Genomic DNA, 16541 nt, shown 5'->3' on the forward strand with positions numbered 1-16541 from the left:
TCCATTACCTTTATTCCTGTTTTCAAGTGCTTTATAAGAAGATGGTGTTGTTTTCTGGTGTCTATGCCAAACCATTCCCAACTGCTTCCCTCTTGCTTGTCCTCTATCATAAGTGTTCATGTTCCCAAACCCTTAGAGTCCAGGAGTGCTCATCTGTTCATGTGATCCAGGAATGAAAATTACAACAAACAAATGTCAATCTGAGAGATTCTGGAAAATATTTCTCTTCTGTGAATAGAGGCAAGATATGCAAGAAGAGAAAGAAACTCTCCACCACCCATTTCCTTACTTCTAGCCTTTGGCTAGAAAATTCTTAAAGAGATGAGAATACCAGACCACCTTATCTGCCCCCTGAGAAGTCTGTATGGAGGTAAAGAAGTAACAGTTAGAATTGGACATGGAAAAACAGACTGGCTCCGAACTGGGAAAAGAGTACATCAAGGCTGTATATTGTCACCCTGCTTATTTAATTTATATGCAGAGTACATCATGTGAAATGCCTGGCTGGATGAAGCACAAGCGGGAATCAAGATTGCTGGGAGAAATATCAATAACCTCAGATATGCAGATGACACCACCCTTATGACAGAAAGCAAAGACGAACTAAAAAGCCTCTTGATGAAAGTGAAGAGGAGAGTGGAAAAGTTGGCTTAAAACTCAACATTCACAAAACTAAGATCACAGCATCCAGTCCCATCAATTCATGGGAAATAGATGGAGAAACAGTGGAAACAGACTTTCTTTTCTTGGGCTTCAAAATCACTGCAGATGGTGACTGCAGCCATGAAATTAAAAGACATTTGCTCCTTGGAAGAAAATTTATGACCAACATAGACAGCATATGAAAAAACAGAGACTTTGCTGACAAAGGTCTGTCTAGTCAAAGCTATGGTTTTTCCAGTAGTCATGTTTGGATGTGAGAGCTGGACTATAAAAAAAGCTGAGCATCAAAGAATTGATGCTTTTGAATTGTGGTTTTGGAAAAGACTTGGACTGCAAGGAGATCCAACCAGTTAATTCTAAAGGAAATCAATTCTGAATATTCATTGGAAGGACTGATGCTGAAACTGAAACTCCAATACTTTGGCCACCTGATGTGAAGAGCTGACTCACTGGAAAAGACCCTGATGCTGGGAAACATTGAAGGTAGGAGAAGGGGACAACAGAGGATGAGATGGTTGGATGGCATCACCGACTCAGTGGACATGAGTGTGAGCAAACTCGGAGTTGGTGATGTACAGGGAAGCTTGCTGTGCTGCAGTTCATGGGATCACAAAGAGTTGGACATTACTGAGTGGATGAACTGAACTGACTGAGCCTTTGAATGAGAGGTGGAGGACAAACACCAAAATGAATATAAAAACATCTGGGCTCATGAGGGAGAGGCCAGGGGCATCACAGACTCATTGAACAAATGTCCGATATCACTGAACTGTGGGTCCCTGTTGGCTCACTGGCTTTCTCTTCTGATTTTTCTTCATTACCTTTTAATCCTCCTTCTTCTTTCTTGGCTCCCATCTCCTTTTCCATTTCTCCTCTAACTCTTCACTCTTCTCACATGTTTAATGATTTTGAAGCCGATATGGACTGAGTCATGAACACAGGATAGTTATAAGTTCCAAATTGCCCTTTTCTGAAATAATGGGGCATGAATAAACAGAGGAGCTATACTGCTATGTCTGTTCTCTCAAATCTTCCATCCCTCCTCCTCCCTGCTGCCACACGAGACCCTATAAATCACTCTTCTGCATAGAGTCCTCCACTGGCTTGTAATCTCATTCAAGATAAAACCTAAATGTGGGAGCCTGGTATCTTAACATTATTCAGAGTGAATCATGCCTCCTTTCTACCCTAATGCCCCACCACTTCCCCTGTGCTCCAGTCTCACCAAGGTTTTCAGGGTTTATGGAGTATATGTTGTGCCATTTCATCTCTGGACCTCTGTGAAACACATTTTTCCTTCTTTGTCTGCAGAACAGACTTGAATAACCTCTGTTTAAATGTCATCTCTTCTCCCAAGTCTTCCTTCTCTTTCAGCCATTGCTATTGTCTCAGCCTTTTAATCTTTGAACATTCCCCCTGATAGACCTATCTCCTCTCTGATGTGCATTTATGTGTTTCTGGTTCCATTTCCCTCTCAGCCTATGAGTTCTTTGAGAGGAGAGTCTTTATCTTATTTTTATATCCTCATCACTGAGAGCTGATGTGTACCCAACCTGCCTCCCACTGCTCTCCAACTCTTAAAAAAGGATAATTCTCAGTCATATTAATAAATATTGATCTAAAACAAATAGACTAACAAATATTTCCCCAGCAAAGGCAGGTTTATTCAGGATCAGCAGAGAATTGCAATTCAAAGTCTGCACCCATGGCGAGCCACAGGGCTCGTGGAGTGCAAGTCCCGTAGGAAGGGGGGAAAATGCATTTAGAGAGAAAAAGGAGGGTGGGAAGCTGTAATAAAGAGTTCATGGGTTTTCACTGACTGAGACCTTCCCAGTAAAGAAGAGGAGTCTTTCTTCTTCCAGTAGGACTCTGTTATTATCAGGGTGTGAGAGCTCCCTCTCTGGTCTCTCAACTCTACATAATTGAGATTTCCGTTCATTAATTTTTACACAACCATTTATTGAATTTTCACAATGGGCCAAGTACAATAAATAAAACAATAAGAACCATTGTAATCCATTTCAAACAGTTAAATTACCCACAATATTTCTCTGAAAAGTCAACTTTTAGGTTGAGATGTAGTTTAGAAAACATTTTACACTCATTTATAAGAGTGCATTCCTTGAGAGGAGAACTATATAAAGTAGAATATACAAAGGCTTCCTTATTGAAAACCAAATCAGAGTAATCATGAATTAATCCAGGTAATTTAACTAGTTGCTGTGGAGGCACAAGAGACCAGGTTCAATTCCTGGGTCAGGAAGATCCCCTGAAGGGGGAAATGAAAACTCACTCCAGTATTCTTGTTTGAAAAATTCCATGGGCAGAGGAGATTGGCAGGGTGTAGTCCATGGGGTTGCAATGAATGGGACACGACTTAGTGACTGAACAGTGACAACAGATAATGTTATAGTTACTAACATCTGACAGTCAAGGAGGTATATGACCTATTTCCTTCCCTAGCATCAACCAGGCTATTTTGACAAGAAACTGGAATTTAAGATGATCTAAAACTCTTAATACTAGGAGGAATTAGTGTTTTTAAAATCTATTCTATGTGGAAAATATCAGAACTCAACAGTTTTTATTTATTTTATTTTTTTCCCTTATTTATTTATTTGCATTACAATAGTTTAATATGAACAATCAGAAGTAATTAACAGTATAACAATATTTTACAACTGAAATAATTAAAATAAACTATAAAATTACTACATAAAACAGGTCTGATCTAGCTTATTTACTTTCTATAATCTCTTCAGTGCTGCAAAACCATTTATTTCTTTTTCTTTTTTCATGTTTTAATAAACACTTCGTCTTTTTGTATTGTTTTCTTTTTCATCACAATAATAGAAATATAACACCATATATCACTGTAAAACACATTTCCACATAAATGCTGATAAGCACAAAATATTTTTCATCATTTACATTTTAACTGTAATAATATATGGCAGGATTAAAGCTGCATCCATCATGTGTCTAACTAACCTTGCTGTAATGAATTTTTTTTTTAAACTTTTAACAATATATAAAAGACTGTGCTGTTTATTTTTTATTTTTTTTTAAATCAAATAATCCAATTTTATTTATTTATTTTTTTCAAGTTGAACAGACTAAATTTCTTTAAACAAACTTACTTATACTCCAGAGTCCTTTAAAAACTTAATAGCATTTATACATTGAAGGTATTTGATTTTCTTGTAACTAGCACTTCAAATGCAACAAGCATTTGAAGCAACAAGCATTTGACCCAACAAGTAAAACTTCCTACAGTTCATAACTTTAATAAATAAAATAAATTAAATGTACAGTGAATAAGTTCTCTGAAATATTTCAATATTTCTGCAGGTTTAGTAACATCGTAAAATACATTTCAATTAAAATTCACAAATCTAAAAACCTGTTAGGCATTTTTAGGCGTTTTAAGTTGGAAATGAAGACCAATGTTACATCGTAATATGCCAATTACAAATAGTACTTCAAATAGCAAATACTACAGTTTGTCCCAAACTTTAAAAACTATTCATGAACTCAACACTGAACTATTGATGGCTATGAGAATTGTTTCCTAGCCTTTTTGAAAATTTCAACCCATTTACGTTTAAGGTAATTATTGATAAGTACGATCCCGTAGCCATTTTCTTTATTGCTTTGGGTTCAAGTTTATACACTCTTTCTGTGTTTCCTGTCTATAGAAGATCCTTTAGCATTTGTTGGAGAGCTGGTTTGGTGATGCTGAATTCCCTCAGCTTTTGCTTGTCTGTAAAGCTTTTGATTTCTCCTTCATATTTGAATGAGATCCTTGCTGGGTATAGTAATCTGGGCTGTAGGGTATTTTCTTTCATCACGTTAAGTATGTCTTGCCACTCCCTTCTGGCCTGAAGAGTTTCTGTTGAAAGATCAGCTGTTATCCTTATGGGAATCCCCTTATGTGTTATTTGCTGCTTTTCCCTTGCTGCTTTTAATATTTGTTCTTTGTGTTTGATCTTTGTTAATTTGATTAATATGTGTCTTGGAGTATTTCGCCTTGGGTTTATCCTGTTAGGGACTCTCTGGGTTTCTTGGACTTGGGTGATTATTTCTCTCTCCATTTTAGGGAAGTTTTCAACTATTATCTCCTCAAATATTCTCTCATGGTCTTTCTTTTTGTCTTCTTCTTCTGGGACTCCTATGATTCGAATGTTGGAGCGTTTAACATTGTCCCAGAGGTCTCTAATATTGTCCTCATTTCTTTTAATTCGTTTTTCTTTTTTCCTCTCTGTTTCATTTATTTCTACAATTCTATCTTCTAGTTCGCTTATCCTGTCTTCTGCCTCTGTTATTCTACTGTTTGTTCCCTCCAGAGTGTTTCTGATCTCATCTATTGCATTATTCATTGTATATTGACTCTTTTTTATTTCTTCTAAGTCCTTATTAAATCTTTCTTCCATCTTCTCAATCCTTTTCTCCAGGTTATTTATCTGTAACTCCATTTTGCTTTCAAGATTTTGAATCATTTTCACCATCAAAATTTGAAATTCTTTATCAGGTAAATTCCCTATATCTTCTTTTGTTTGTGTTGGTGGGCAATTATCTTGTTCCTTTACTTGCTGGATATTTCTCTGCCTCTTCATCTTGCTTATATTGCTTTGCTTGGGGTGGCCTTTCCCTCTTCTTGAAGTTTGTGGAGTTCTCTTTATTATGTAGTTTCTTCACTGTGTGTGGGGTTGGACGGGTGACTTGTCCGGGTTCCCTGGTTAGGGAAGCATGTGTCGGTGTTCTGGTGGGTGCAGCTGGATTTCTTCTCTCTCCTTTAGAAGACAATGGGCTGCCTTTCTGGGAGCCTGATGTCCTCTGTCAGTATTCAGAAGTTGTTTTGTGGACTTTACTCCGCGTTCAAATGTTCTTTTGATGAATTTGTGGGGGAGAAAGTGGTCTTGCCATCTTATCCCTCCGCCATCTTGTTCCTTCCTCCCCAGAACACTGGATTCTTATATTCCACTTGGTCGTGGAGTATCTCTTCCCAGCTGCTCCAGCAAGGCGCAGCCGCTGTACCTTACCTTGGACGAGGGGTATCTCCTCAAGGCCGCCCCTCCTGCTTTGAATGTGGATCAGCTCTTCTCGGCCCTCCAGTGCCCAAGCAGCCACCGCCTCCTGGACGTGGTACAGCTCCTCTCGGCCACTGCCCTAACCCTGGGCGCGGGGTAGCTCATCTCAGCCACGATTCTGCACGTGGTCGGTTGTGGCGCGTCTGCGCCGCCGGAGCCGGGCGTCTCCCGCGTCTGCGCCGCCGGAGCCGGGCGTCTCCTGTGTCTGCGCCTGCGCCGCCGGAGCCGGGCGTCTCCCGAGTCTGCGCCTGCGCCGCCGGAGCCGGGCGTCTCCCGCGTCTGCCAGAACTCAACAGTTTTTAAAGTGAACCTGAGAGATTATATTTTTCTAGCTATAAATATTTGTAACAAGGAATTCAGACCAACCTGAAATCTCAAGTAGAATAGGAAACTCTAAGAATCACAGTTTTTATGGTACACTAGTCTAGGCCAAGCTTCAGCAATATGTGAACCATGAAATTCCAGATGTTCAAGCTGGTTTTATAAAAGGCAGAGGAACCGGAGATCAAATTGCCAACATCCGCTGGATCATGGAAAAAGCAAGAGAGTTCCAGAAAAACATATACTTCTGCTTCATTGACTATGCCAAACTGTGTGGATCCACTTTAACTGTGTGGATCACAAGAAACTGTGGAAAATTCTGAAAGAGATGGGAATACCAGACCACCTGACCTGCCTCTGGAGAAACCTGCCTGCAGGTCAGGAAGCAACAGTTAGAACTGTACATGGAACAACAGACTGGTTCCAAATAGGAAAAGGAGTACGTCAAGGCTGTATATTGTCACCCTGCTTATGTAACTTCTATGCAGAGTACATCATGAGGAACGCTGGCTGGAAGAAGCACAAGCTGGAATCAAGATTGCCGGGAGAAATATCAATAACCTCAGATATGCAGATGACACCACCCTTATGGCAGAAAGTGAAGAGGAACTCAAAGGCCTCTTGATGAAAGTGAAAGAGGAGAGTGAAAAGGTTGGCTTGAAGCTCAACATTCAGAAAACTAAGATCATGGCATCTGGGCCCATCTCTTCATGGGAAATGGAGAAACAGTGGAAACAGTGTCAGACTTTATTTTTGGGGGCTCCAAAGTCACTGCAGATGCTGATTGCAACCATGAAATTAAAAGACGCATACTCCTTGGAAGGAAAGTTATGACCAACTTACATAGCATATTCAAAAGTAGAGACATTACTTTGCCAACCAAGGTCCATCTAGTCAAGGCTATGGTTTTTCCCGTGGTCATGTATGGATGTGAGAGTTGGACTGTGAAGAAAGCTGATCACCGAAGAATTGATGCTTTTGAACTGTGGTGCTGGAGAAGACTCTTGAGAGTCTCTTGGACTGCAAGGAGATCCAACCAGTCCATTCTAAAGGAGATCAGTCCTGGGTGTTCATTGGAAGGACTGATGCTAAAGCCGAAACTCCAATATTTTGGCCACCTCATGTGAAGAGTTGACTCACTGGAAAAGACTCTGATGCTAGGAGGGATTGGAGGCAGGAGGAGAAGGGGACAACAGAGAATGAGATGGCTGGATGGCATCACCGAGTCAATGGACATGAGTTTGAGTGAACTCCGGGAGTTGGTGATGGACAGGGAAGACTGATGTGCTGTGATTCATAGGGTCGCAAAGAGTCAGACACGACTGAGCAAATGAAGTGAACTGAACTGAGGATCATGAAGCCAGTTAATTATAGTTCTAAATAAGTTCATCGTAAGATCGTGTATATACTTCCTGTATTACTCCTTTTATGAAAGAAGGGATCTTACTGAATAATAATTCCTATATATAGAGTACTAGAATGTTACAGATGACTCAATATAATCAGTTTTTTAATATAAATTTATATAGTTTAATTGGAGGCTAATCAATTTACAATATTGTATTGGTTTTGCCATACATTGACAAGAATCCACCACGGGTGTACATGTGTTCCCCATATTGAACCCCCCTCCCACCTCCCTCCCCATATCATCCCTCTGGGTCATCCCAGTGCACCAAACCCGAGCATCCTGTATCATGCATCGAACCTGGACTGGCGATTCATTTCACATATGATAATATACATGTTTCAATGCTATTCTCCCAAATCATCCCACCCTTGCCCTCTCCCACAGAGTCCAAAAGACTGTTCTATACGTCTGTGTCTCTTTTGCTGTCTCCCATACAGGGTTATCATTACCATCTTTCTAAATTCCATATATAGGCATTAGTATACTGTATAGGTGTTTTTCTTTCTGGCTTACTGAAGTATACTCTGTATAATAGGCTCCAGTTTCATCCACCTCATTATAAGTGATTCAAATATATTCTTTTAAATGACTGAGTAATACTCCATTGTGTATATGTACCAGTTTTCTTATCCATTCGTCTGCTGCTGGACATCTAGGTTGCTTCCATGTCCTGGCTATTATAAACAGTGCTGCAATGAACATTGGGGTACACGTGTCTCTTTCAATTCTGGTTTCCATGGTGTGTGTGCCCAGACGTGGTATTGCTGGGTCATATGGCAGTTCTATTTCCAGTTTTTTAAGGAATCTCCACACTGTTCTCCATAGTGGCTGTACTAGTTTGCATTCCCACCAACAGTGTAAGAGTGTTCCCTTTTCTCCACACCCTCTCCAGCATTTATTGCTTGTAGACTTTTGCATAGTAGCCATTCTGACTGGCGTGAAATAGTACCTCATTGTGGTTTTGATATGTATTTCTCTGATAATGAGTGATGCTGAGCATCTTTTCATGTGTTTTTAGCCATCTGTATGTCTTCTTCAGAGAAATGTCTGTTTAACTCTTTGGCCCATTTTTTTTTTTTGTCAATCTTTACCAATTTATTTTATACAAAACAGTAGCAATGTAGAATATGGGAATTATCTTCCACTGCCACATATGCAAGTTGTGAACATTCCAAGCCAATGTATACAGTTTGGAGGAGAAGGCTAAACCAATAGCATCAACCATGCTACTGAACATAGGAAGTTTTCCTATCTAAAAAGATTAAAAATTAGATAGCAATGTCTTCTTAATATTGCTCTCATCATTGAAGACGAAGAAAAATAAAAAGTGACTTTTTTAAGATTAAAAAAAAGAGGGAAAGGGAGAAACCAAGAGGCTGCTACAACACTGCCATAGAGTCAAACCATCATACTTTAATATTTGCATACTTGAAAGCAGCATTATTTCTACTGAACCGTGTGCAACTACATTTAGAAATACATCAAAGCAAAATATCATGGCAGTCATCAATCAAGATCCAAAGGAGAGAAATTGAACAAAAAAATAACTCTAGGATGAACACCCTATAAGCAGGTGAAGATTTACAGAAACTGAATCAGTATCTACATTCTTGGACTGTTCCATTCTGTCTCAATAAACGTGTCAACTCAAACTGTCAACTGTGCATTTTTGGAGAATTTGAGCTTTTCCAGTTCTTATTATACTGCATGCTTGGAACAAAGAGGGTCATAATAAATCCTTCTATGCAATGAACTTTAAGTAGACAGTTGAAAATAAATTTACTATTTGTAAACACACACAAAAAGAAAAATACAAGATTCTGTATCTTTAAACAATCAGTGCTTCCAAAAGCGCATTATCTCCTGTATCTAGCTCTCTCCCCTCGGTCTCTGTCCAGATCACTGGGTGATGTCCTGAATAAGGGGGATGAGCTTGAGGAGGTGGAGCATGGCGCTGATAGTAAGGATGGTGTGGAGGTTGTTCCATTCTAGGATAAGGAGTCATTCCTTGCCAAGGTGGTGGTGGTCCCATGTTACGAAATTCCCTCACATAATCATTGTAGGACCCATTTAAAAATACATCTCGGTGAACTCCTGAAAACCATTTATCTACTTCCTGGTATCGTGGATCCTTTAAATACCCTGGTCTCTGATGAAACTCAGGGGCATAGTCAATCCTTGGTTTCTTTCTGCTGTTATGAATATCATAATCTTCTGGTCGACGCCTTCCCACATCCCGGACTGGTTCTCTACGGGATGGTCGTCCTCTTGATCAGGGCTGAGAATACATTCTTCTCTTGTGATGCATTTTATGAATGACCTGATACAAGTCAATATTTTCATCAGGGGGAAATAGAAGACAAAGCTGGGCTCTACATTCAAGTTCAATTTCCTGTCCATCACGTCCAAACTTTACTGGCTTATGTTCATTCCAAGGATTGGTGAGATGAGCTGACTTAATAAAGGGTAATTCATGCCTGCCATTCCAGTCAATTTTAAAGACACCTCCCAGCATTTTAGCACTCATTCCTACTGGAAGTACCCAATGTATAGGAGATCCTCCATGATGTGATTCTGAAGAAAGTCTTGCAAATCCTTGAAATTTTCCACTCTCTCTCATAGAAAATGTTAAGATAACACTCCTTGCAGATCTGAATGCAACATTCAATTTCTTCTCATTTACAGGCAGTGTAGACCATACACCCTTAGCTTTGGCAAGGGACACATTCTTATGGTTGTTACTCTTTATGAGAAAAAATCTTGCATCCTGTAGAACATATTTGAGTTTACTGGTTTGATCTTTTCGGACAGCACGAACGGAAGATGATAATTTCTCATGCTTCTTTTCTGAACCTGCATATGACTCCAATGCAGAGCTTCCACTTCTATCAAAAATAATAGGAGATACGCCTCTAGCTCTCTTTCTTTCCTTCTTTTTCTCATCTGATCCATCTGTTCCTGAACCAGATCTGACAGACCCATCCGTGAAGGTAACAGATTCAGAATCAGAGTCGCTAGCCTCACTTCTAGTGTCATAATCATTTCCTTCTTCCTTCTGGTCTCTCTCATCCTGTTCATATTCTTCTTCCTCTTCCTCCTCCTCTTCCTCTGCATCTTCTTCTACCTCTTTGTCTTCCTCCACATTTTCCACACCCTCCTCCTCATTCTCAGTGTTGTTGCCTTGCTCATCAGAAGAACCACTGCTGCCAGTCTCGTGGTCAGAGCCATATTCTTCAGAGTTCACTTCTTCCTTAGAAGACTGGCTGGATCTGCTTGCACGTCTATCCACTTCAAGCCCAATTCTCTCAGAATCATCTGGTGTAGGGGATTTGACCCTCCTTTCAGGATCCCTTTTCCGCAGACAAGTTTTGTCAGGTTGATTCTTATAAGGTTCTCTGGAGGCACTGCTTGACAAACGAATCTTCCGATCAGCTTCTAACCGCTTGTTTCTTTCAGATCTTTGATATTCTTCATTTTTATACTCTGTGACTGATTTTCCTTTTGTACTAACCATTCTTTTGTTATTGTTAACTGATGAGCTCAGTGGTTTAGAAATCAATTGTCTTGAATGAACAGAAGGCTTTTGTCACTTTGTGTCAGCAGATCCCATTCGGTCGCTTTTTCTTTTTGAACCCTTTTTCTCATTTTTATCTTGTTCACTCTCTGGATTATAGAGTTCATCATCCTGTTCTGGTACTTCAGTCAAAATATCACATAGAACATTAAGTTCTCCATCTTTCTCCTCTCGGCTGTTGGCCGCCATTGCTCCCCTCTTGTTTCCGCTGCTGCTGCTACTGCCGCCGCCTCAAGGCGACTCGCGCGGGTGCCACAGCCTCAGCAGCAAAACAGGCGCGTCCGTCAGTCTGCCCACTGGGCTGCGTGCTCCGCACTGTGGCCTCTACACTTACCCTTCCCAATTCACCCTTTCTCCCCGCTTCTTCCCTTTCTCTCTTTTCCCCTTCCCTCCTTTCACTCTAGCCGCCCGAAGCTTAGGCCCAGCCTTCCCCTTTGGGGCTTAGAAATGGGAAGGGGGATGGCCCAATTTTTGACTGGGTCATTTATTTTTCTGGAATTGAGCTACAGGAGTTGCTTGTATATTTTTGAGATTAATTCTTTGTCAGTTGTTCATTTGCTATTATTTTCTCCCATTCCGAAGGCTGTCTTTTCACCTTGCTTATCGTTTCCTTTGTTGTGCAGAAGCTTTTAATTTTAATTAGATCGCATTTGTTTATTTTTGTTTTTATTTCCAATATTCTGGGAGGTGGGTCATGGAGGATCCTGCTGCGATTTATGTCGGAGAGTGTGTTGCCTATGTTCTCCTCTAGGAGTTTTATAGTTCTGGTCTTACATTTAGATCTTTAATCCATTTTGAATTTATTTTTGTTTATGGTGTTAGAAAGTGTTCTAGTTTCATTCTTTTACAAGTAGTTGACCAGTTTTCCCAGCACCACTTGTTAAAGAGATTCTCTTTTCTCCATTGTATATTCTTGCTTCCTTTGTCAAAGATAAGGTGTCCATAGGTGCATGGATTTATCTCTGGGCTTTCTATTTTGTTCCATTGATCTATATTTCTGTCTTTGTGCCAGTACCATACTGTCTGGATGGCTGTGGCTTTGTAGTAGAGCCTGAAGTCCGGTATATTGATTCCTCTAGTTCCATTCTTCTTTCCCAAGATTACTTTGGCTATTTGAGGTTTTTTGTATTTCCATACAAATTGTGAAATTATTTGTTCTAACTCTGTGAAAAATACCGTTGGTAACTTGATAGGGATTGCATTGAATCTATAAAATACTTTGGGTAGTATACTCATTTTCATTATTTTGATTCTGCTGATCCATAAACACCAAATATTTCTCCATCTATTAGTGTCCTCTTTGATTTCTTTCACCAGTGTTTTATAGTTTTCTATATATAGGTCTTTTGCTTCTTTAAGTTAAGTTCAGTTCATTTCAGTCACTCAATCGTGTCCGACTCTCCATGACCCCATAAATCACAGCACACCAGGCCTCCCTGTCCATCACCAACTCCCAGAGTTCACTCAAACTCATGTCCATAGAGTTGGTGATGCTATCCAGCCATTTCATTCTCTGTCGTCCCCTTCTCCTCCGCCCCCAACCTTTCCTAGCATCAGAGTCTTTTCCAGTGAGTCAACTCATCGCATGAGGTGGCCAAAGTATTGCAGTTTCAGCTTTAGCATCAGTCCTTCCAATGAACACCCAGGGCTGATCTCCTCTAGAATGGACTGGTTGGATCTCCTTGCAGTCCAATGGACTCTCAAGAGTCTTCTCCAACACCACAGTTCAAAAGCATCAATTCTTCGGTGATCAGCTTTCTTCACAGTCCAACTCTCACATCCATACATGACCACAGTAAAAACCATAGTCTTGACTAGACGGACCTTTGTTGGCAAAGTAATGTCTCTGCTTTTTAATATACTATCAAGGTTGGTCATAACTTTCCTTTCAAGGAGTAAGCGTCTTTTAATTTCATGGCTGCCATCAGCATCCGCAGTGATTTTGGAGCCCCAAAAAATAAAGTCTGATGCTGTTTCCACTGTTTTTCCATCTATTCCCCATGAAGTGATGGGACCAGATGCCATGATCTTTGTTTTCTGAATGTTGAGCTTCAAGCCAACCTTTTCACTCTCCTCTTTCACTTTCATCAAGAGGCTCTTTAGTTCCTCTTCACTTTCTGCCATAAGGGTGGTGTCATCTGCATATCTGAGGTGATTGATATTTCTCCTGGCAATCTTGATTCCAGCTTGTGCTTCTTCCAGCCCAGCGTTCTTCATGATGTACTCTGCATACAAGTTAAATAAGCAAGGTGACAATATACAGCCTTGACGTACTCCTTTTCCTATTTGGAACCAGTCTGTTGTTCCATGTACAGTTCTAACTGTTGCTTCCTGACCTGTATACAAGTTTCTCAAGAGGCAGGTCAGGTGGCCTGGTATTCCCATCTCTTTCAGAATGTTCCACAGTTTATTGTGATCCACACAGTCAAAGGCTTTGGCATAGTCAATGAGGTAGATATTCCCAAGTATTTTATTCTTTTCGTTGCAATGGCGAATGGAATTGTTTCCTTAATTTCTCTTTCTATTTTCTCATTATTAGTGTATAGGAATGCTAGGGATTTCTCTGTGTTGATTTTGTATCCTGAAACTTTACTATATTCACTGATTAGCTCTAGTAGTTTTCTGGTGGAGTCTTTAGGGTGTTCTATGTAGAGGATCATGTCATCAGCGAACAGTGGAAGTTTTACTTCTTTTTTTCCAATTTGTATTCCTTTTATGTCTTTTTCTGCTCTGATTGCTGTAGCCAAAACTTCCAGAACTATGTTGAATAGTAGTGGTGAGAGTGGGCACCCTTGTCTTGTTCCTGACTTTAGGGGAACTGCTTTCAGTTTTTCACCGTTGAGGATAATGTTTGCTGTGCGTTTGTCGTATATAGCTTTTATTATGTTGAGATATGTCCCTTCTATTCCCACTTTCTGGAGGGTTTTTTTTTTTTATCATAAATGGATGTTGAATTTTATCAAAGGCTTTCTCTGCATCTATTGAGATAATCATATGTTATTTTTCAGTTTGTTAATGTGGTGTATTACATTGATTGATTTGCGGATATTGAAGAATCCTTGCATTCCTGGGATAAAGCCCACTTGGTCATGATGTATGATCTTCTTAATGTGTTGTTGGATTCTGATTGCTAGAATTTTGTTAAGGATTTTTGCATCTATGTTCATCAGTGATATTGGCCTATAGTTTTCTTTTTTTGTGGGATCTTTACCAGGTTTTGGGATTAGGGTGATGATGGCCTCATAGAATGAGTTTGGAAGTTTCCCTTCCTCAGCAATTTTCTGGAAGAGTTTGAGTAGAATAGGTGTTAACTCTTCTCTAAATTTTTGGTAGAATTCAGCTGTGAAGCCGTCTGGACCTAGGCTTTTGTTTGCTCTAAGCTTTCTGATTACAGCCTCTAGTTCCGTGCTTGTGTTGGGTCTGTTCAGATTTTCTATTTCTTCCTGGTTCAGTTTTGGCAAGGTGTACTTTTCTAGGAATTTGTCCATTTCTTCCAGGTTATTCATTTTATTTCCATATAATTGCTGATAGTATTCTCTAATAATCCTTTGTATTTCTGTGTTGTCGGTTGTGATCTCTCCATTTTCATTTCTAATTTTATTGATTTGGTTCTTCTCCCTTTGTTTCTTGATGAGTCTGGCTAGTGGTTTGTCAATTTTATTTACCTTCTCAAAAAACCAGCTTTTGGCTTTGTTGATTTTAGCTATGGTCTCTTTTGTTTCTTTTGCATTTATCTCTGCCCTAATTTTTATGATTTCTTTCCTTCTACTAACCCTGGGATTCTTCATTTCTTCCTTTTCTAGTTTCTTTAGATGTAGGGTTAGGTTATTTAGTTGACTTTTTTCTTGTTTCTTAAGGTATGCCTGTATTGCTATGAACTTCCCCCTTAGCACTGCTTTTACAGTGTCCCAGAGGTTTTGGGTTGTTGTGTTTTCATTTTCATTCACTTCTATGCATATTTTGATTTCTGTTTTGATTTCTTCTATGATTTGTTCATTATTTAGCAGCGTGTTGTTCAGCCTCCATATGTGGCATTTTTAATGGTTTTTCTCCTGTAACTGAGATCTAATCTTACTGCATTGTGGTCAGAAAAGATTTTTGGAATGATTTCAACTTTTTTGAATTTACCAAGGCTAGATTTATGGCCCAAGATGTGATCTATCCTGGAAAAGGTTCTGTGTGCACTTGAGAAAAAGGTGAAATTCATTTTTTGGGGTGAAATGTCCTATAGATATCTATTAGGTCTAACTGGTCTATTGTATCATTTAAAGTTTGTGTTTCCTTGTTAATTTTCTGTTTAGTTGATCTATCCATAGATGTAAGTGGGGTATTAAAATCTCCCACTATTATTGCGTTGTTGTTAATTTCCCCTTTCATACTTGTTAGTAATTGTCTCACATATTGTGGTGCTCCTATGTTGGGTGCATAAATATTTATAATTGTTATATCTTCTTCTTGGATTGATCCTTTGATCATTATGCAGTTTCCTTCTTTGTCTCTTTTCACAGCCTTTGTTTTAAAGTCTACTTTATCTGATATGAGTATTGCTACTCCTGCTTTCTTTTGGTCTCTATTTGCGTGGAATATCTTTTTCCAGGCCTTCACTTTCAGTCTGTATGTGTCCCTTGTTTCAAGGTGAGTCTCTTGTAGACAACATAGATAGGGGTCTTGTTTTTGTATCCATTCAGTCAGGCTTTGTCTTTTGGTTGGGGCCTTCAACCCATTTACATTTAAGGTAATTATTGATAAGTATGATCCCGTTGCCTTTTACTTTATTGTTCTGGGTTCGAGTTTGTACCCCCTTTCTGTGTTTCCTGTCTAGAGAAGGTCCTTTAGCATTTGTTGGAGAGCTGGTTTGGTGGTGCTGAATTCTCTCAGCTTTTGCTTGTCTGTAAAGCTTTGACTTCTCCTTCATATTTGATGAGATCCTTGCAGAGTACAATAATCTGGGCTGCAGGTGTTTATCTTTCATCACTTTAAGTGTGTCCTGCCAGTCCCTCTGGCCTGAAGAATTTCTATTGAAAGATCAGCTGCTATCCTTATGGGAATCCCCTTGTGTGTTATTTGTTGCTTTTCCCTTGCTGCTTTTAATATTTGTTCTTTGTGTTTGATCTTTGTTAATTTGATTAATATATGTCTTGGGGTGTTTTGCCTTGGGTTTATCCTGTTTTGGACTCTCTGGGTTTCTTGGACTTGGGTGATTATTTCCTTCCCCATTTTAGGGAAGTTTTCAACTATTATCTCCTCTAGTATTTTCTCACGTTCTTTCTTTTTGTCTTCTTCTGGGACTCCTATGATTCGAATGTTGGTGCGTTTAACATTGTCTCAGAGGTTTCTGAGAAAGTCCTCATTTCTTTTAATTCACTTTTCTTTTTTCCTCTCTGTTTCATTTATTTCTACCATTCTATCTTCTATCTCACTTATCCTATCTTCTGCTTCCGTTATTCTACTGTTGGTTCCCTCCAGAGTGTTTTTGATCTCA

The 16541-nt window shown here is 39.5% G+C and overlaps 1 pseudogene; it reads right to left on the reverse strand.

Annotated features, from left to right (window-relative positions):
- Positions 1 to 9313: 9313 nt before the first annotated feature.
- On the reverse strand, positions 9314 to 11260 carry LOC129536318 (YTH domain-containing protein 1 pseudogene; annotated as a pseudogene).
- Positions 11261 to 16541: the final 5281 nt, after the last annotated feature.

The sequence above is a fragment of the Moschus berezovskii genome, chromosome 20, assembly GCF_049115385.1.
Source record: "Moschus berezovskii isolate FMDL1 chromosome 20, NW_MosBer_1.0, whole genome shotgun sequence".
NCBI classification, from domain to species: domain Eukaryota; kingdom Metazoa; phylum Chordata; class Mammalia; order Artiodactyla; family Moschidae; genus Moschus; species Moschus berezovskii.